Source organism: Crinia signifera, chromosome 5 (genome assembly GCF_055691185.1).
Source record: "Crinia signifera chromosome 5, ASM5569118v1, whole genome shotgun sequence".
NCBI classification, from domain to species: domain Eukaryota; kingdom Metazoa; phylum Chordata; class Amphibia; order Anura; family Myobatrachidae; genus Crinia; species Crinia signifera.
In genome coordinates, this window is record NC_139221.1 from 325,198,971 (window position 1) to 325,220,422 (window position 21,452).

Genomic DNA, 21,452 nt, shown 5'->3' on the forward strand with positions numbered 1-21,452 from the left:
AGACATTCTTCACAGGAAGAGGAGCAGCAGAACACGAGGACAGGTACTGACACTAGAGGGAGGAAGGTACAGGTGGGAGACATTCTTCACAGGAAGAGGAGCAGCAGAACACGAGGACATGCACTGACACTAGAGGGAGGAAGGTACAGGTGGGAGACATTCTTCACAGGAAGAGGAGCAGCAGAACACGAAGACAGGTACTGACACTAGAGGGAGGAAGGTACAGGTGGGAGACATTCTTCACAGGAAGAGGAGCAGTACAACACGAGGACATGCACTGACACTGGGGGGAGGAAGGTACAGATGGGAGACATTCTTCACAGGAAGAGGAGCAGCAGAACACGAGGACAGGTACTGACACTAGAGGGAGGAATGTACAGGTGGGAGACATTCTTCACAGGAAGAGGAGCAGCACAACACGAGGACATGCACTGACACTAGAGGGAGGAAGGTACAGGTGGGAGACATTCTTCACAGGAAGAGGAGCAGCAGAACACGAGGACATGCACTGACACTAGGGGGAGGAAGGTACAGGTGGGAGACATTCTTCACAGGAAGAGGAGCAGCAGAACACGAGGACATGCACTGACACTAGGGGGAGGAAGGTACAGGTGGGAGACATTAGTCACAGGAAGAGGAGCAGCACAACACAAGGACATGCACTGACACTAGAGGGAGGAAGGTACAGGTGGGAGACATTCTTCACAGGAAGAGGAGCAGCAGAACACGAGGACATGCACTGACACTAGAGGGAGGAAGGTACAGGTGGGTGACATTCTTCACAGGAAGAGGAGCAGCACAACACGAGGACATGCACTGACACTGGGGGGAGGAAGGTACAGATGGGAGACATTCTTCACAGGAAAAGGAGCAGCACAACACGAGGACAGGTACTGACACTAGAGGGAGGAAGGTACAGGTGGGAGACATTCTTCACAGGAAGAGGAGCAGCACAACACGAGGACATGCACTGACACTAGAGGGAGGAAGGTACAGGTGGGAGACATTCTTCACAGGAAGAGGAGCAGCACAACACGAGGACATGCACTGACACTAGAGGGAGGAAGGTACAGGTGGGAGATATTCTTCACAGGAAGAGGAGCAGCAGAACACGAGGACATGCACTGACACTAGAGGGAGGAAGGTACAGGTGGGAGACATTCTTCACAGTAAGAGGAGCAGCAGAACACGAGGACATGCACTGACACTAGGGGGAGGAAGGTACAGGTGGGAGACATTCTTCACAGGAAGAGGAGCAGCAGAACACGAGGACAGGTACTGACACTAGAGGGAGGAAGGTACAGGTGGGAGACATTCTTCACAGGAAGAGGAGCAGCAGAACACGAGGACATGCACTGACACTAGGGGGAGGAAGGTACAGGAGGGAGACATTCTTCACAGGAAGAGGAGCAGCAGAACACGAGGACATGCACTGACACTAGGGGGAGGAAGGTACAGGAGGGAGACATTCGTCACAGGAAGAGGAGCAACAGAACACGAGGACATGCACTGAGACTAGAGGGAGGAAGGTACAGGTGGGAGACATTAGTGGAATAGCCTCCCATCAGAGGTGGTAGAGGGAAATACAGTAAAGCAAGTAAACATGCTTGGGATAGGCATAGTGATATCCTTACAAAGAAATAAGGATCAAATATGGTTTGAGGTAACATGTTTAAAAAAGGGGCAGACTAGATGGGCCAAGTGGTTCTTATCTGCCGTCACATTCTATGTTTCTATGTTTCTATGACATATCAGATACCTCTAATAATCCCTTGGACTGTGAATAAAAATAATAAATAAATTGCTGTGAGTTATCATTAAGGGCTGCAAGACAGAGATACCAAATAGCAAGCATACACAGGATCTGTCGGGTATCGTAGTGGGCTGGAACTACATCCCCGCATATATTAAAGGTGAACTACAATAATTAAAGGTGTCCGCAGCCAATTACAATGAAAACAGAAATTATTGTAACACATTTACTCGTAGTAGCGTGCCCACCACTATAGTTGTTATACCTATAAGCAGACACCCGTTATCAATAGCTGATAGCCGGATAAATAAGGATGTCCCCCAACGGAGGAGCGCAGGAGTGCTCAGGAGGCGGAAGAAGCCGCCGGAGGACGGCGCAGAAGACAGCGGCGAAGAGAACAGTTCTGGCGGCTGCAGAAGAGGCCAGAAGACTCTGGTGTCAAGGAAGGAGACCTCCGGCACCATCTGACTGAGGAGTTGAAGCGGCACCTCCGCTGGCCAGGACGGGCCAGTGGCAGAAGACTACAGTGCAGCTGTCACAGAGGCCGGCGGGGGTGTAAAGCAAAAGAGCGGCCTCTCCCAACATCAGGTAGGTGGCTCCCAGGCTACCTACCCCTACCCTGGACTACCGGTTGATCGGGCACTAGGCCCATGCGCAAAGTCAGGCTTTCTTGGCCCGGGGGCATGTTATTGTCGGGCCCTTCTAGCCCGTTGTCTTTAAGTCAGGCCCCCTCAGGCATGTGGCCGCTATTAGTCAGGCATTAGGCCCGTGGTTGTTTTAAGTGGGCCTTCCTGGTCCCAAGGCCCCATTGTAGGTCGGGCATTAGGCCCATTGTTAATCAAAGGTCCCCCACTTTCGGGCGCTAAGCCCATGGCCATTTATAAGCCAGGCATTAGGCCTGCACAGGCCCGGGGGCTAGATAGGTCAGGCCTCCAGGCCTGTGCAGCTGTTTTAGGCCTCCTAAGGCCTGTCAATCATTGTAGGCCTCCTAAGGCCTGTCAGCCATTTTAGGGTTTTTACTCTTCATTTAGGCCTCTTAAGGCATAACAGATACTTGGACCAAGGGTGATTTTCATCCTCTGCCGAAGGGTCCTGCCTCTGGGCACAGGGAGGGTGATAAGTAAATTTCCCCTGAGTGTATTCTTTCACCTAATGTTATTGTTTGTGTGTTTTTGATATGTTACTGTTGTTTTGCATACAGATGGCGCCGGGCTTGTCTTTGCTGGGGATGGCGGAGGACTCGCCACCCGCCATCCCCCGCCCCGCGCCATCTGTATGTCGGAAGGGGACGCGCGTGCACGAGGTGCACGCGCGTCCCGTTCCGACGGTGCTTTTCCCCGGGTCCCCGCCGGCTTCCCCGGGTCCCCGCCGGTCCACACCGCCCCCCCGCAGCCCCCCGCAGCCCTGCCCGTCTCCCTGAAGCTGGATACGGGCAGGACTGCACCCGCCGCGCCGCCTCGCCGCCCGGCTATTGAGACGCTCGTGCGTGGGAAACGCACGAGCGTCTCATTCAGCCAGAGCGCCAGATTGCTGGCGGATCGCCAGGGACACGGTCCTGGCGCTCCGCCAGCAATAATAAGGCCGGCGCCATCTGTATTAGTCAATTGTTTGAGGGATTAGATACCTGAAGTGTTAATGTAAATTTGTTAAGTGAGTGTAGGTCAGTGTTAGGGAAAGTTATAGGATAGGGAGGTTGTGTTTCCCCTATAGGTGCGGGAGAGCGCCCGTCAAGGTGACAAGAGCCTGGGAGTGAGTAGTCTTTACATTGGTCTGTTTCCCCTTCCCTTGAGGGCCGACCTGGGGCTGAGCACGGACGTGAGTCCCTCAAGCAAACACCTAGGTACGCAAGTGCCAATGGATGAAGCTGGATGGCTGAGGCTCAGGCCGATGATGACCATTCACCCAGCCGGTGAAGATCACGGCCACCCATAACCCCCTCCACATTCAACCCTCTGTGCGTTGAGCTGTGGAGTCTTCTTAACCCCCATTGTGTTTCTGACAGTACGGCGAAGAATACCTGGAGAGGAATCCATCGGGAGGAGGGTCCATCGTGTCCGGGTGCCGGTGTTTTCCAGGACCGTGGTTTGGTATGGCCTGAAGGTGAGAGGGTGTGGCATGGCAGCAGTCACCACACCGCACCGCCACTACACCCTTCTCACAGCTATATCCCGGTCTGTTACCAGCGTGAGAGACTGCGGCTGCAGTTTGTATTGAAAACATCTCAAGTGCACAAATGAATTTGGAATGGAGCAGGCTGCATAGTACAGCACAGATATCTAGATGAGACGGCAGAACTGCTAATACTCTAACAGCTGCAGCACTTACATTAATATACTATGTGTACAGTGTGGCTCATTAACACGTTTGAAGAACTATACTCACTAACTGTATACACTAAAACAAAGGTGTAAACACTACACCAGGTACAGTGGAAGCGGTACATCTGTCAGAATGAACTTAGGTCTACAGTCATTAGGTCGACCCCACTAGGTCGACTGGCAGGAAGGTCGACCTGACTTAAGGTCGACATGGGCCAAGGTCGACATGACTTAAGGTCGAATTTGCATAAAGGTCGACATGAGGAAGGTCGACTGGTCATAATGTCGACATGGGTTTTTCACTGTTTTTTTATCCGAATGTCGACACAGTCGACATGGACACAGTTGGCAATGAGAATCGGACCCTCGCATCGCTCGCTTCGCTCGCAATGCTTCGGGCACGGTGCCTCGCTGCGCTCGGCACACTATTTTATTCTCCCACCACGCCCTAGTGGATGGTAGGGCATGAAATACCGCCTGTCGGCACATGTCGGCTCAAAAAACAGTGAAAAACCCATGTCGACCTTATGACCAGTCGACCTTCCTCATGTCGACCTTTATGCAAATTCGACCTTAAGTCATGTCGACCTTGGCCCATGTCGACCTTAAGTCAGGTCAACCTTCCTGCCAGTCGACCTAGTGGGGTCGACCTAATGACTGTAGACCTAAGTTCATTCTAATAGATGACCGCTTCCCGGTACGGTGATATTAGGTACCACATGCAACAGAAAGTAAAATAGTGGAGAAACAGAATACCATTGATTGGGAACTCTATTGAAACATTATTAGATTCCACTGTTCAGACAATGTTGCAATTAAACACCTGATACCTTGTATTCTATGTGACCGATCTACAGACAGGCTAACTCAGTACACAGCTTATTGGTACATGTATAAAAACTGCTATGGAACAAATCAGAACTCTTGATAAATTGTATTTATCACATATTGGCATAGTAATAACTGTAATAATAACAACAAAGTAATAAACGGCTACAGAGACCATTTGAATCTTTATTCTTTATACTTGCTTTACACTATTCTTATTTCTCTTTCTTACACACTTACTATCTATGGCCCTTATTCTGGTTGGTGCGGTAATATCCGCGTGCGTTCGTGCTGCCGATGTTTTGTGTCTGCGCATGTGCAGAGGCATATCATGTGCGAGTGGGGCGTACGGCCAAATCCCGCATTAAATGTAAACACTCCGACCAGGGGGTGGAGAGGGGTGTGAAGGGCTATTTGGGCTCATTACAATATGCGTACGCCCCGCGTTTCATGGGCGTTCCCATGCAAACGCTGGGCGTACGTATGGTAATGCGGCCGTGACGCACGTGTAGGGGGCGGACATATGACATTGCCGGATGTCAGCTGCCCGCCCAGATCCCTGCTTTTGCATGGAAAAATGTCCGTGTGGTCTGAGGTTGCGGGAGCTGGTGGAACACTCGGTCCTGCATTCGATGGTCTGCGACCATCGAATGATGGGGGAGGTTCCCTGAGATGGAGGAGGCGTATTCCATGAAAAATACATGTGCGGTCCGTTCGGACAGCTTCTTGCCGCGTACGGACGGAGTTGGCGATCCGTATGGAAGGCGGGGTTTCGCACACACGGTCCTGGCCGCATATTCGGATCCGGCCGCACCGATCAGAATAAGGGCCTATATGATTTTAATACTTCGCTCCCTAGACCCCTAGTACAGGGCGATTACATATACGAATGACAAGGTTACACATATTATTGTAAAGAAACTAACAATGGCATCCGAGAAAATGACATGATTTTAATGAAATCATTAATAAAGAATTATATTTTAATTCAAGTTCAGCTGGACTCCACGGATGAAGAGCGCATTTCATACGAAGTGATTTTTCTTTTCTTTGAACTCGTATTTGACAAAATCAGTGAATAGCACCTTGAACCGCTGGGGTGACTAACACAGAACACCCCAATGTGGTTGGCATAGACCCATCCAGTATAATAAACCTACTAAAAAATATAGTGTGGGTTACGGCTATTGTCTATTAATTAGGTTCTATAGACTCCTGATTTCAAAAAGCCACTTATATTGTAGGGTTATGGTATTTTAGATCTACAATGTCTAGGTCTACAGTAACCACTAATGGTCGACAGTGAAAAGGTTGACAGTCAAAGGTCGACATGGTCAAAAGGTCAGCGTGAGTTTTTCATGTCTTTTGGTGTCTATGTCGACATAAATCGACATGGGCACTGTCTAAAGGTTCCGCGTCCCCTCACATGGCTCACTACGCTCGCCATGCTGTGTACTCAGTTGGCGCCGTGTGACCGGGTCCCTGAAGTGTCTTGGAAATAAGAAGTCTGCCGGGCGGCGGCGCGGGAAGCGCTTCTGATTTCCAAAACACTGGCCGCACGCTGATTGGCTTAAAATTCAGCCAATCAGCGTGCGGACATTGGTTTCAAAGTCAGAAGCGCTTCCCGCGCCGCCGCCCGGCAGACTTCTTATTTCCAAGACACTGCAGGGACCCGGTCACACGGCGCCAACTCCGTACACAGCGACGAAGGGAATCTTTTCACCGCAGCTTCTTGACAGCGCCGCAGGTACATCTGCGCCGCACGGGTCCCCCTGCCCGCTCCCTAGGGGGGTGTTTTAACTGGGGGGGGGGGGGAGTAAAGGGGGCGCTAAATTTTTCCCGGCGGGAGGGCGCAATATTTATTGTTACGCCACTGCGCCTGTCGGCACATGTCGGCTCAAAATTTTGTAAAAAAAATGCATGTCAACCTTTTATTACGTCAACCTTTTGGCCATGTCGACCTTTTGACCATGTAGACCTTTTGGCTGTCAATCTTTTGACCATGTAGACCTTATGGCTGTTGACCTTTTGACCCTGTCGACCTTTTGACTGTCGTCTTTCGACCCTGTCGGCCTTTTCACTGTCGACCTCTGGACCCTGTCAACCTTTTCACTGTCGACCGTTTGACCCTGTCGACGTTTTCACTGTGGACCAATAGTGGTCGACCTTATGACCGTCGACCGGGATTCCATATTGTAGACAGATGCCTCTGGGACAGGATTAGGGGCAGTCCTTCTCCAAGCTTGAGATGGGCGGAGACACTGGAAATTACCACCCAAAGAAGGCAAACGCTCAACTGTGGAACGTGAGTTTATCGATTAAATGGGCAGTAGAATCGCTATTATTTGCTGGGGTGAGAATTTCTGCTCATTACAGACCACGCACCCTTAAAATGGATTCACACCAACAGGAAGACAGAGTAACAGAGGTAACAGGATTTCCCTGTTTGAGCACACTGCAGCAGTTAAACATGGATTCAGTCCAGGTTTTGGTTTGAGCTCAGGAATCAACTGCAACCAAGTTCATTAGTAGCACCTGTGAGCTGCCTTTTAGAATGGTTTCTGTGGACAGGACAAATGCTCCCGATGCTAGGCTAGCTGGCCAGGTGATAGGCCGGGGGTCTGAAATTATGGTGTGAGACATTTTATTGTTAAATAGGATTGTTACTTTCAGCCTTGATAAAGACCCCAAGCCAGTGGGTCGAAACGCGTTGGCAGGACTTGTGGCACCCACAATCCTAGTGAGGAGGACTCCAGGACTGTTTACATTTCAGCTATATGGGCATGGTGGGAGAATAAAATAATGTGCCGAGGGTATCGAGGCACCGCGCCCGAAGCATGGTGAGCGCAGCCATGTGTGGGGACGCGGTGGTACGTTTCGGTGTCCATGTCAACACGACATGTGCCGACAGGCGGTATTTCTTGCCCTACCATCCACTAGGGTGTGGTGGGAGAATAAAATAGTGTGCCGAGCGCAGCGAGCCATGCGGGGGGACGCAGAGCTACGTTTTAGTGTTTATGTTGACTGTGTTGACATTCCGGTAAAAAAAAAATCAAAAAAGAAAATGTCGACTTTTTAATTTCGACCTTACCCATGTCAAACTAAGGACCCTGTTGACCTAAAGCCATGTCGACCTTCCTGCATGTCGACCTTAACTTATGTTGACCTAAATGCATGTAGAGCTATTGGTGTCGACCTAATGACTGTCTAACTTGCTGGTGACCCAATGAACCACACCCCTGTGTATGAATATAACTTGAGTTGAATACTCATTTGTATATTTTCATTATTTCTCTAACCACCCCAATATTTAATTGTTCTCTTTCTCTCCTGTGGCGTTGTTTGAAGTTGGAATCTTTGTGACCATTAGGATTGTTACTTTGGCTGTGCTACGCAATGCTGCACCCGGTCACTGCTGAAACCCGTGTGCTGTCCTAGCTGCTGTTGGAGAAATAAAGGTGTTATCCGGCCTTTGTGATCCTTGTCACAGTACTGTATATAGTATGGTGACCAGGGCCGGTGCTAGGGTGTCCGGCGCCCGCCTGCAAACCATACATTTTGCGCCCTTTCACATTGCCAACAAGCTGCAGCCCGATTGTGGGAGTATATGCAACATGCGATCCTATGGAGGATCTCGGGTGCATGTACATGTATGCATACACCATCTCAGTGCTGTGTCCGCAAAATGTTGCAGGCACTAAAGGTGCCCATACACGCTGCGAGAATCGCATACGTTATGGGCTAGATCGCATCGCACAGCAAAAAGTACAAAAAGTATGTGCAGCACATTACACCCCTCTCGTGACTGAGGGGGAAAGGAGGGGGAGAAGGAGGAGATGGAAGAAGAGGGGAGGAGATAGAGGGGGCGGAGTGTTGAGGACTGGCAGTGGCACTCGCACAGCACACTGAGAAGAGGGAAGGAAGGGGAGGCGGCGCTGCTGCTTGTTCGTCATTTGATTGACAGCTGACAGGCGCAGGGAGCAATGGGTAGGGGGAGGATCTGGACAGGACATGTCATCCAGGCATTCACAGACAGCGCTACATGCCTCAGCGCAAGTGTTTGTGAGGAAGAGGGGGCAGGTCGCAGGAGGACAGTGGGTGCAGGGAGCTGCTCAGCCTCTCCATACTGCCGCCTGCTGTCAGACAGGCGCTACGGGCGGCGTGCAGGAGGCAGTGACAGTGAGGGCTGAGGCAGCTTTACCAGAGCAGGAAGGGAGACAGCGCCTTTTCAGCATGGCGCCTCCCTGCTTTGCAGGAGCTGCTGAGTGGGTAGCGCCGGCCCTGATGGTGACTTATGGATTGTATATAATCACTGGGGCTAGATTGGAAAGCATTGCCAGGTAGGTTTGCAGGTCATTGCCGAAGCACTGCAGATGGGGTGTTGAGGAGGGTAGAAATATAACTTCTGTAATTACAGTGCGACAAAACTAACTACAGAAATATCGCAGGATAATGTTGTTGGCGATTGACACCAATTAATAGAACACCGGAATTAACCCATTCAATGATTTCTTCAGTCACATCTAATTTCCTCATTTCAATCCTTCTCGCTGTCGTATCTTCTGGTATTAGCATCAGTCCATTTGCCCTTGGATATGACACGTACCTGCTTTGCTCTTTGCAATGTACTGTACATGAACTCACCATTGGTTACCCTAACCTATGCCCAACACTTTATAAACGTCAACCATAACTTAACTCTAACTTAATACTTAACACTAAAACAAAGACACGGACACAAGTGCTGGCGTTTCAAAACTTGATTGTCATTTTTATTTTTGACAACTTATTAAAGACTATCAAAATGGTGGCGGCACCAAAGAATGGTCAAGAGAGGAAAGTGGGGGTAAGCATCACCATACCATCCATACACCCCTGGTGATCACTCTCCCAGCACAACCACCCTTGCAGAAGGTGCGGCCATCCCCCCTGCAGAAGCATGGCACCTCACAATCGATGTCGGGGAGAGTGCACCCACCATCTACAAACTCACACAACTACACAAGATGACCGTTCTTTACCGCCGCCAAGAAGAAGAAATAGTGATGGGAGGGAGGGGATTCTTAAGCAAAAGAGAAAGCTCCCTATATCACATGCTCCTTTCTATCCTGCCTACTCCTCCTTGAACGCTCTGATTGGCTCACCCCTGTCTCATTTACATATGACCTGATTAATTAAAGTGTCAGCATGTCAGCACTCTTTATACCCCTTTCACACCAGAAATGCAGAGACAAACCCGAGAATTACATTCCCGGGACAAGCAGGGACATTCCTGGGTTGGGACCCTTTCACACCAGAAAAGTCCCTGCATTTTCTGGTGTGTGAAGGAGGCCGGCAGGAGGTGGGGAGGAGGTGGGCAGATGGCGGGATGGCGTCGGGCAGTTGGCGGGATGGCGGCAGAGGCGGGCAGGAGGTGGTAAGAATACTCACCCCGGTTGCTGGTCCTTCACGCAGGCCGGGGATCCACACAGGCGGCGGCGCAATGACGGGACAGGCGGCGGTTGAAGATAACGCAGCTCTCCGGCGCCCTCACTGCAGCCGGAGAGCTGCGTCATCATCATCCACCGCCTGTCCTGTCATTTGCGCCCGCCGCCTGCGTGGATTCCCGGCTGGACAGGACACAGAAGACCGTCAACCCGGGTAAATATACCCTACCCCATTCACACCAGCCAGGTCCCCGGGTTGAACCCGGGAACAACCCTGATACCTAGCAGGGTTCGATTGCCGGCAAATTAGCCCAGTAATTTGTCCCTGGAACCCTTCACACCAGCGGTAGTACCGGGTTGTTCCCAGACTCAACCAATTTAGGCTGGTGTGAAAGGGGTATCAGTGGTTCATGTCTACTCAGCATTCGGATTTTCTGTATGCAAGAAACAGATTTGTGCTATTCCCAGCCAGGGAGTTAATATATGTTATATAATAATAGGCTCCTCATCTCTGTGGGGGGCATTAAAGCATTTTGCTTGCGGAACAATTTAAGCATTGCTCCGTTTGGCTACACACATCATTATTGTTATATTGTTCCGCCATTTTGACAGACTGGGACTAGTCTCATATAACATCTCATATAACAACAAGACTGAAAAGCATGAAATTAAGGCATGTAAAATAAAAGCAATGCAATTAGTAAAAGTTGCAGGCGGGCGTGTAAAGGCCAATTGCAGTTACTGTGGGCAGGAAACCTCTGGAAAGATTTTGAGTTCTCTGTAATATTTTCTTTAATGTATAATATCCCCTGTGGCCGGGATATTAGGGAGTCATCGTTCCCCTAATGACAATCTTCATACGCTCTGACTTCACACACTGTCAGATATTCTGTTCTCCCAGGGATAATGACGCTCAGAAACCGACCACGCATCCCCCTGCACTGGAAACTCAGATGGAGATTTGACACATCGGTGACGACACCACATCTGGGGGGAAAGAGCAGACAAATATAATTATTACCCAACAAGACTCCAGTACACACTGGGCCTGATTCTGTAGTGCGCTGGGGACCGAGGGTGTGGCTGTATTTGCGCATGTGCAGGGCTGCTGTACGAACACCTTCTTTCACAGTCACTGAGGTATTCGTACGGGTAGGGGAGGGAGGGGGACATGCCCAGTGTTTAATGAGCATCTCCATGAAAATGCTCAGATGGGCCAATGCCAGCCGCGAGCTCTTTGAGCCGGTCCTGGTTTCCCAAATATGGGGGGGGGGGGGGGATTTGTGGGGTTCCCCCATATTTAAGAAACCAGCACTAAGCTCTTGGACCGGTCCTGGTTCCAAAAATATGGGGGACCCCTATGTTTTTTTTGTCCCCCGTATTTTTGGGACCAGGACCAGTCCAAGAGACAAGCGCTGGTTTCTTAAATATCCCCCACAAATCCCCCCCCCCCCCCGTATTTTCGTTCCATGCCGTTTTTAATTTTTACTTTTACATCATTTTTATGACGGAACCCTGTACAGATCTCACTGCATGGTGCATGGTTCTGTCAAATTTGCCAGCCTGAACCTGGTCTATTTTGTTTGCGATTTTTGTGAGCACCTGGCCATGCACCCAGCCCCTCTGTCTTGGGAATAGATGCTGTGTGTATGCGTACAGCATTAATTCACCACTGTTCTGCTCAGGGAGAATTATCCGGGCAGGGGGAACTCCCAACTGCATCCCCACCGCGAAACACTGCCAGCCCTGGGCAGTATGCAGGACCGTCCCCCCAAAAAAGGGACGGTCCCGCGTAAATCGGGATGCTCTCCTGGAAGGTTTGGGAGACTACTGCATTTGCAGACATTCCCTGCACCCATGGAAGAGTAGGCGGGCCTAGCATACTGTGCACTATAGAAAGGATAATGCAGGGAATCATGGGTAAACAGGTTAGGGCGGGGCCAATTCATACTTGCCTACTTTTGAAAACTAGCTTCAGGGAGATTATAGTTGGTAATAGAATTTCGCACAGCGCCCCATTGAGGGGGCGTGTCATGCTGCACCCAAAGGGCGTGTCTAGTTACATATATGGAGAGATTGTGAAAGAGATTGTGAACGTGGCACCTGGAAGCGTGGGTGTGTACTGCTATATCTGAGAGGAATCTTATACAATGTCTTATATCCAAATGTAGATGAGCCCCAAAGCAGTTAGTAAGAGATCCTATAATTTGTAAAGTGCTGGGCAATGGTGCTGATGATTCATTGTAAATGTATCTGTCTCTCATTCCTTTTTCCCCCCAAAATATAACAGTGTAATGTGGGCTAGGTGAAATGAGGGAGATTGCTAGACTAATGAGGGAGAGAGGGAGATTGCTGTTAGTTCAGGGAGTCTCCTGCAGAATGCAGGAGGGGAGGTAACTATTATATAACAGTGTAATGTGGGCTAGGTGACATGGGGGAGATTGCTAGACTAATGAGGGAGAGAGGGAGATTGCTGCTATGTCAGGGAGTCTCCTGCAGAATGCAGGAGGGGAGGTAACTATGATGTAACAGTGAAATGTGGGCTAGGTGACATGAGGGAGATTGCTAGACCAATGAGGGAGAGAGGGAGATTGCTGCTATTTGAGGGAGTCTCCTGCAGAATGCAGGAGGGAAGGTAACTATGATGTAACAGTGTAATGTGGGCTAGGTGAGATCAGGGAGATTGCTAGACTTATGAGGGAGAGAGGGAGATTGCTGCTATGTTAGGGAGTCTCCTGCAGAATGCAGGAGGGGAGGTAACTATGGTCTAACAGTGTTATGTGGGCTAGGTAACATGAGGGAGATTGCTAGACTAATGAGGGAGAGAGGGAGATTGCTGCTATGTCAGGGAGTCTCCTGCAGAATGCAGGAGGGGAGGTAACTATGATGTAACAGTGTAATGTGGGCTAGGTGACATGAGGGAGATTGCTAGACTAATGAGGGAGAGAGGGAGATTGCTGCTATTTGAGGGAGTCTCCTGCAGAATGCAGGAGGGGAAGGTAACTATGATGTAACAGTGTAATGTGGGCTAGGTGACATGAGGGAGATTGCTAGACTAATGAGGGAGAAAGGGAGATTGCTGCTATGTCAGGGAGTCTCCTGCAGAATGCAGGAGAGTAGGTAACTATGATGTAACAGTGTAATGTGGGCTAGGTGACATGAGGGAGATTGCTAGACTAATGAGGGAGAGAGGGAGATTGCTGCTATTTGAGGGATTCTCCTTCAGAATGCAGGAGGGGCGGTAACTATGGGCCAATTTGACCTGTTTGTATAAAAAACATGTCATATTAGCCACATCCCCTCTCGAGCCACCTGCAATTTGATGCATTCCCTGTGAGGGTTGGGGCTTAGCAGTGCACATTTCCTGGTACTGCCCCTATCACTGGTAAGTAAATATGGAGAGACTGCAAAAGTAGGGACTCACACGGGGTTGTTATTGTGCTTGTCTTCTCCAATCCGAATCTGTGCCCCCAACAGGCGCTCTGCACAGCAGTCCCCTCTGTTTATGATCTCCACCGTGGTTATGCGATAACTCTTCTCCAGGTCCACCATCCACCAGGGTTCATAATCGTTATTAGTGTGAGTGCAGGGGTACGCGAGGCAATTTGTGTCAGCAATGCCGTCAACACCACGGTCTGAGCTATATGTTTTGTCATACTGGTTCTGGCTGTAGGTGGAACTCTGACACGTCCTCTTGTTCCTCGCTAAATTGGTACCTGAAATTTAGAGAAAGGTTTTAATTAACAGGTTTTGCACATGTGCATAAATGCAAAGACCCCTCACCATCGGAACAGGTGCCGGATTCGGCCTCTTCTGATTGGGTCTGAATTAGGCCCAATTTGAATTGGAAAATCATACCAAACCCTTATTACATAAATTGGTACTTATGTATTATCTGGGCTCCCATGTTAAATGCACCCCATTTTTTCATACCCCTACTATCCAACTACGCATGGAGTTGATTTTATATAGTGTGGCGATAGCTGCGAGCCACCGTGCCCGAAGCGTGGCGAGGGGACGCGGTCTCATAAGAAAAACGGGAGCCCAGACATTACATAAGTACCCATAAATTTATATGACTTCATTATTTTCAAAGAAACTTATAGTAATAGACTAAAACACTTAGCAGGACGTTCTAGCTTCAGACGGCTTTTATGTACCCTCCTGCGACTTTTACCAAATACATTCTTCCCTCTGTCTAGCTGTCTGTTGTTCCTCTCAGCCACATCATTATCATCAGGGGAGGGGTTTACTTTTGCCATGATTAAGTCAGTCTCACATGGACCACCATTAGAAAGTCTTATAATGGACAGGAGTGATATAACACTGCTGTGCGGAGCCCTCCTGAGAGGATCCAGTCATATGCTGATCACACTGGACACGGAATCATCCTTCCTTACCATTCTCATGACAGCAGGGGGCAGGTACACCACCCCCCAAATGCCGGCCAATGACATAAGCACTGGCTTCCAATGTTCCATGGAGAATCCCTTTGAGGGATATACTTGTGGATGATATCCATTATCCTCATTTGGGGTGGTACTATGGAAGAGCATGACGTGCACTTCTCAAGGTCTTCCAGGGCATCAGATGGAGCTGCTCCCGTCTGAGCTGGTCCAGGTGATCGAATCGCCAACCGCCAGCCGCCACCAGAAACTGGGAGGTGGGGCATGGGCGCCCTGTTCTGATGTAGGCTGCAGCTGTCCTGATGCCCCCAGCAGTTGCCCCCAACTCCCCCCGATCTCTGCCCATCTCTCTGAAGCAGAGACAGGCAGGGAAATTCTCCCTGCCGCCGTGTTGACGGGGACGCGTGTGCATGTGAGACATTCGCGCGTCAATATCAGAAGGAGCGCCTCTCCGCCAGCGATCGCCAGCTAAGGGAGGCTGAGAGGCGCTCCACCTGTACATGCAGTTACACCATGCCAAGTCAGAATCACTGAGGGTCATCAGAGGGTTTAAGTTGGATCCTGATAAGACGCATGCCAAGTATTATATGACCCCACGGAATCTGTGGTACAGATACGTCGAGTCTGCAGAGTTTTTGGGTATGACCAACTACAGTCAGACATTTCTGCTCAGTAATAAGCCCTGCTCCACCAGCTTTAGCACAATGACTTTATACATAGCGCTGCTTGGATTGCCATGATGCTGCTCTCTCACCTCAGCCATATGCTCCCAGTCCGGTGCTACAATTATTTGATATGCAAGTTCCTGTTGTGATCTCTGTTGATGTCACCTGGTTCTCGATCAGGGCTGGGCAATAAGCGTCCCTCCAGCTGTTGATGAACTACACATCCCAGCATGCTTTGCATCAGTTTTGCTATTTGGCCATGCTGAAACTGATGCAAGGCATGCTGGAATCTGTAGTCGATCAACAGCTGGAGGGCCGCTTATTGCCCACCCCTGATCTATACTTGCCTACTATTGGAAACTATTTTCAGGGAGATTATAGTTGTTAATAGAATTTTGCAAAGCCCCTTATTGAGGGGGTTTGTCATGCTCCACCCAAAAAGTGTGTCTAGTTCCATATATGGAGAGATTGTGAGCGTGGCACTTAGAAGCGTGGGTGTGTACTGCTACATCTGAGAGGGATCTTTAATAATTACTTAGATCCAAATGTAGATGAGCCCCAAAGCAGTTAGTAAGAGATACTGTACTTGGTAAAGTGCTGGGAAATGGCGCTGATGATTCAGTGTAACTGTATCTGTCTCTGATTCCTTTTTTCCACAAAAATGTAACAGTGAAATGTGGGCTAGGTGAAATGAGGGAGATTGCTAGACTAATGAGGGAGAGAGGGAGATTGCTGCTATGTCAGGGAGTCTCCTGCAGAATGCAGGAGGGGAGGTAACTATGATGTAACAGTGTAATGTGGGCTAGGTGACATGAGGGAGACTGGTAGACTAATGAGGGAGAGGGGGAGATTGCTGCTATGTCAGGGAGTCTCCTGCAGAATGCAGGCGGGGAGGTAACTAAGATGTAACAGTGTAATGTGGGCTAGGTGACATGAGGGAGATTGCTAGACTAATGAGGGAGAGAGGGAGATTGCTGCTATGTCAGGGAGTCTCCTGCAGAATGCAGGAGGGGAGGTAACTATGATGTAACAGTGTCATGTGGGCTAGGTGAAATGAGGGAGATTGCTAGACTAATGAGGGAGAGAGGGAGATTGCTGCTATTTCAGGGAGTCTCCTGCAGAATGCAGGAGGGGAGGTAACTATGATGTAACAGTGTAATGTGGGCTAGGTGACATGAGGGAGACTGGTAGACTAATGAGGGAGAGGGGGAGATTGCTGCTATGTCAGGGAGTCTCCTGCAGAATGCAGGCGGGGAGGTAACTAAGATGTAACAGTGTAATGTGGGCTAGGTGACATGAGGGAGATTGCTAGACTAATGAGGGAGAGAGGGAGATTGCTGCTATGTCAGGGAGTCTCCTGCAGAATGCAGGAGGGGAGGTAACTATGATGTAACAGTGTCATGTGGGCTAGGTGAAATGAGGGAGATTGCTAGACTAATGAGGGAGAGAGGGAGATTGCTGCTATTTCAGGGAGTCTGCTGCAGAATGCAGGAGGGGAGGTAACTATGATGTAACAGTGTAATGTGGGCTAGGTGAAATGAGGGAGATTGCTAGACTAACGAGGGAGAGAGGGAGATTGCTGCTATTTCAGGGAGTCTCCTGCAGAATGCAGGAGGGTAGGTAACTATGCCCCTGATCTAGATGGTGTCTTCCTTCAGCATAACAACCATCTTGGGGTCTTAGCCAGGCTTATCCTATCCAGAGGCGTACCTCACAACTTTTAATGAGCGCCCAGCAGGACCTGCCACAGGTGCTTCCAAAAAAAGGTACGGTGTTATGAGAGGAGGGGGCGTAAACATTGATGAAGTGGGTGGGGCCGAATGTCACTTTGTTTGTGAGCCTAATGCTCCCCAAGCAGATGGACCGCCCCCGGCTTCCCTTAATGCATTGATTGGATGTCTGTCTTTTTCAAGAATGGGATCATTAAATCGACCAAATGTTGGTCTACAGTCATTAGGTCGACACCGTTGGGTCAACATACTGGAATGTCGACAGGGGGTCTAAGTCGATTTGGGTCAAGATCGACAGGGGTCTAGGTCAACATGGGACAAGGTCAACAGGTGTTTAGGGCGACACAAGCGTTAGGTTGACATGGCTTAGGTCGACAGTCAAAAGGTTGACATGGGCTTTTTGACTGTTTTTTTACCCAAATGTCAACACAGTCGACATGAACACAGTTTTAAGTGCACCGCGCCCCCTCGCATGGCTCGCTGTGCTCGGCACACTATTTTATTCTCGCACCACGCCCTAGTGGATGGTAGGGCATGAAGTACCACCTGTCGGCATATGTCGGCTCAAAAACCTGTCGACCATATCCCCTTTGTCATGTGTTGACCTAATGACTATTGACCAATAGTGGCCAACCTAATTGACTGTTGATCTAGAGACTGTGACGAGCCTTTGACCCCCCTTATAAGAATATCTGTAGCAGGGAAAACAAACAATGGAAAAATAATAATGAAAACTTAAATAGAGGAATAAAGTAAAATTGTAATTTAGAGACGGGGGAACCTGGAGTCAGAATGCAGAGTGCTGTGTATACTTCCTGTACAGCTAACCATGTACATCCTATATAGGCTATAATCACACCAGTCACTGACAGTTACCCATATTACAGTAGGTCGGTCTTGGTTCCTCGAAGCTGCACGAGTCGGCGACATTGATCAGTCCGCAGACAAACAGCACAAGCAGGATCCTCATCCTACAGGGAATGCAGTAATGACAGGTTAGAGGACGACATGGCCGGTCTCCTGTTATTTAACAATAATGCTGCAATGGTAATGAAAGCCATTAACCATTTCTGAGTTAAATTTGTCAAGAAACTGACATTATGACATTGTGTGCCCCCAGTTCATATAATGCCAAACTATAGTGCCTCCAGTTCACATTGTGCCACATGACAGTGCTTCCAGTTCATATTGTGCCACACTTTAGGGCCTCCACTTGGCAGCAGGAGGCCCTGCATACACAACGAGCGACGGTGGTGTGAGTGAACGTTGGCCTTGATAACGAGGTCCTCACTCAGCTGTGCATGTAATAAGGGAGGGGGTTGCTCACGTTGCACAGGAGTGCGCATCTTTAACGATATTGAGTGTACACATTAGACGACATAGTAAAGGATATCGCTTGGAGGGGACTCCTGAGCAAAATATTTTACTATCTTGTCTAGTGTGTATGCGGCACAGCCCACGAGGAGCCACACATCGTAACCCGGCTCCTCCATCCGCTACCTTTCAAACTTCCGGCCACCTCTGATGAATTTCCAGTAACTTTCAACGGCGGCCGAAGTCTTGTTGGACGCAGAAAGCGAGAAGAACCCTGCGCGATTACCGGCAGGGGGGGACCTGCTGAACGCTATAGTAGGGAGAGCACCGGCATAGCGGACACCGAAACTTCCATAATACCGCAAAAGGATGTCATCATTTTTAACCAATTTTTGCTTTTACAAGTACCCCTCGCTATTGGCAAACAGCCGTACCTCTCTACCTATATTGATATTTTCAATCACATATGCGCTATATACTTTGGGGGCGATTCGAACCATCAAGTTTCTCACTTGAGCGACCATTGAATGATTTTTCCTATGTGCGTCTGCATGCGAGCGGACATGTAAGCATATACATCCCCTCGTATGCTAGTGCTGGGGATTTGCTCGTCAGAAGGGGGGCATGTGTTCGGCGGGGTGGGGTTTACCTGCTCGCTAGGCAGCAAGTATGAATCAGGCCCTTTGTCCTCTATATAACTGTTGTAACCAATTTGGCCACTAGAGGCCCTCATCACTTCATCAGTATTAATTAACTGCTTTCTTCAGCATCTTGTTGTAAACCGCGTACAGTACAAATGACTATTATTATCCTATATTTATATGTCGCCACAAGGGATCAGCAGCGCCCAGATACAGAGTACAGAAACAAATACACAAAACAATACTTCAAAACAATGTAGGGCAAGTACAGGGCCATGGCTGCATGAGCAGATGGCACTGGCAGCGTGGCAGAATGCCGCAGGATTGGCACCATCAAAGACTATTTAAGTGATAGAAGGAAAAGCACATGAGGAGAGAGGGCCCTGCTCGTGTGAGCTTACATTCTGAAGGGGATTTAGGGACAGATAAGCAATAGGGCATCAGCTTTCACATAAATATAGGCCCATCAGAATAACAGCATGATGAGAAATGGGCACCCTGCTGGCCCACCATCATGAAGCATAAATATATTAAAAAAAAGTAAATTCCTCATACAATGCATTTTTTTAAAAGTATTTAGAGAGGCGTTGGGGCTGATAGTGTAGGGGGTATACACACCCACATGTCCTGGCCACACCCACATAGCACCGGTCAAACCCCATGGTGCTGGCCACACCCCAATAACACTTGTCACACCCACATGGTGCTGGGAACACCCACATAACACTGGTCACACCCAAATGTCCTGGCCACACCCACATAACACTGGTCACACCCACATGGTGCTGGGAACACCCACATAACACTGGTCACACCCAGATGGTACTGGGAACACCCACATAACACTGGTCACACCCAGATGGTACTGATCACATCCACATACCGTGTTTTCCCGATAATAAGACCTACCCCGAAAATAAGCCCTAGCTAAATCTCCATTTTTCCCAGTCCCTGCACTAAACTACAATGCTTCCAGCTCCGCCCCGCATGAAATGGATGCTGCTGCTACAGTAACAGCCCTGGTACGGCTGAAGCCTCAGCTGGCATCAGTGGTCCCAGGGATGCATTGCGCATGTGACATCACCACGCACCATACAAGGCTGAGCGGCATGTAGACGGGCGGGAGCGGAGTGACTGAGCGGCGGCGGAAAGGCTGAAAAAAGCAAAAGGAAAGTGGCAGTTGTGCTGAAAGTATAAGGTGAGGGGCAGGACTGAGAGGCATGCTGTCGTTGTTAATTAAAATAAGCCCTACCCGGAAAATAAGCCCTATGGTGTTTTGTGTCCCCCCCCCCAAAATAAGACAGTGTCTTATTATCGGGGAAACACGGTAATACGGATCACACCTCCTGCGCTTCTCATAATACTGTAGGACCTTTATCAGTTTTAGACTTTTCAGACCCATTTTTCAAAGGATGCCTTTCTATATACACCTGAGTTTTCTCCTATAAAGCGTTCTCCTGGGTATATACCAGAATATTCTCCTCTATAGCACTCTCCTGGGTATTACACCTGAGTATTCTCCTATACTAGATTGTAATCTCCTCAAAGCAGGGCTCTCTTCCCTGCTGTTGTCAAAGCCCTCTTCTCTTCACATTTCACTCACAGCTCTCCCATACTCACATACTCAGTAACCACATACTCACCTCCATCTCTGACCACCAGCCCCTAGTAGCACATTGGTCACTTCCTCACTACTTACATCTAAGCTGTAATGTGCATTGAACTGTGGCACTCTTTACCTGTACTCTATTATTGTTATTTATTCAATGTAATACTAGGTTTTGTCTCCCTGTACTGTTCCTTTGTACGGCGCTGCAAAACACTTGTGGTGCCTTATAAATAAAATTATAATAATAATAATATACAGCACTCTCCTGGATATATACCAGATTATTCTCCTCTACAGCACTCTCCTGGGTGTACACCTGAGTATTCTCCTCTACAGCACTTTCCTGGGTATACACCTGAGTATTCTCCTCTACAGCACTCTCCTGGGTGTACACCTGAGTATTCTCCTCTACAGCACTCTCCTGCTTATACACCTGAATATTCCCATGTACAGCACTCTCCTGGGTATACACCTGAGTAGGGTTACCACCTAGTCCCTTTAATTCTGGACACATGTTAATTACACAGGTTCTGTGGCAGTTTAAACTCAGGTGAAGTGGAGTCTTGAAGTCAGCCAGCCACAGAACCTGTGTAATTAATATGTGTCCAGAATTAAAGGGACTAGGTGGTAACCCTACACCTGAGTATTCTCCTCTACAGCACTCTCCTGGGTTTACACCTGAGTATTCTCATCTACAGCACTCTCCTGGGTATACACCTGAGTATTCTCTTCTCTACAGCACTCTCCTGGGTATACACCTGA

At 49.1% G+C, this 21,452-nt stretch overlaps 1 pseudogene across 1 annotated transcript in view; it reads right to left on the reverse strand.

Moving 5' to 3' along the window:
- Positions 1 to 18,096, reverse strand: part of LOC146005829 (uncharacterized) — a 51,065-nt pseudogene extending 32,969 nt beyond the window's left edge. The window contains exons 1-3 of the transcript XR_014444055.1: positions 18,003 to 18,096; positions 13,750 to 14,041; positions 11,187 to 11,312 (exon numbers count right to left, since the gene is read on the reverse strand). The product of XR_014444055.1 is annotated as an uncharacterized LOC146005829 (transcript). The remainder of the gene's footprint in view (positions 1 to 11,186; positions 11,313 to 13,749; positions 14,042 to 18,002) is intronic.
- Positions 18,097 to 21,452: the final 3,356 nt, after the last annotated feature.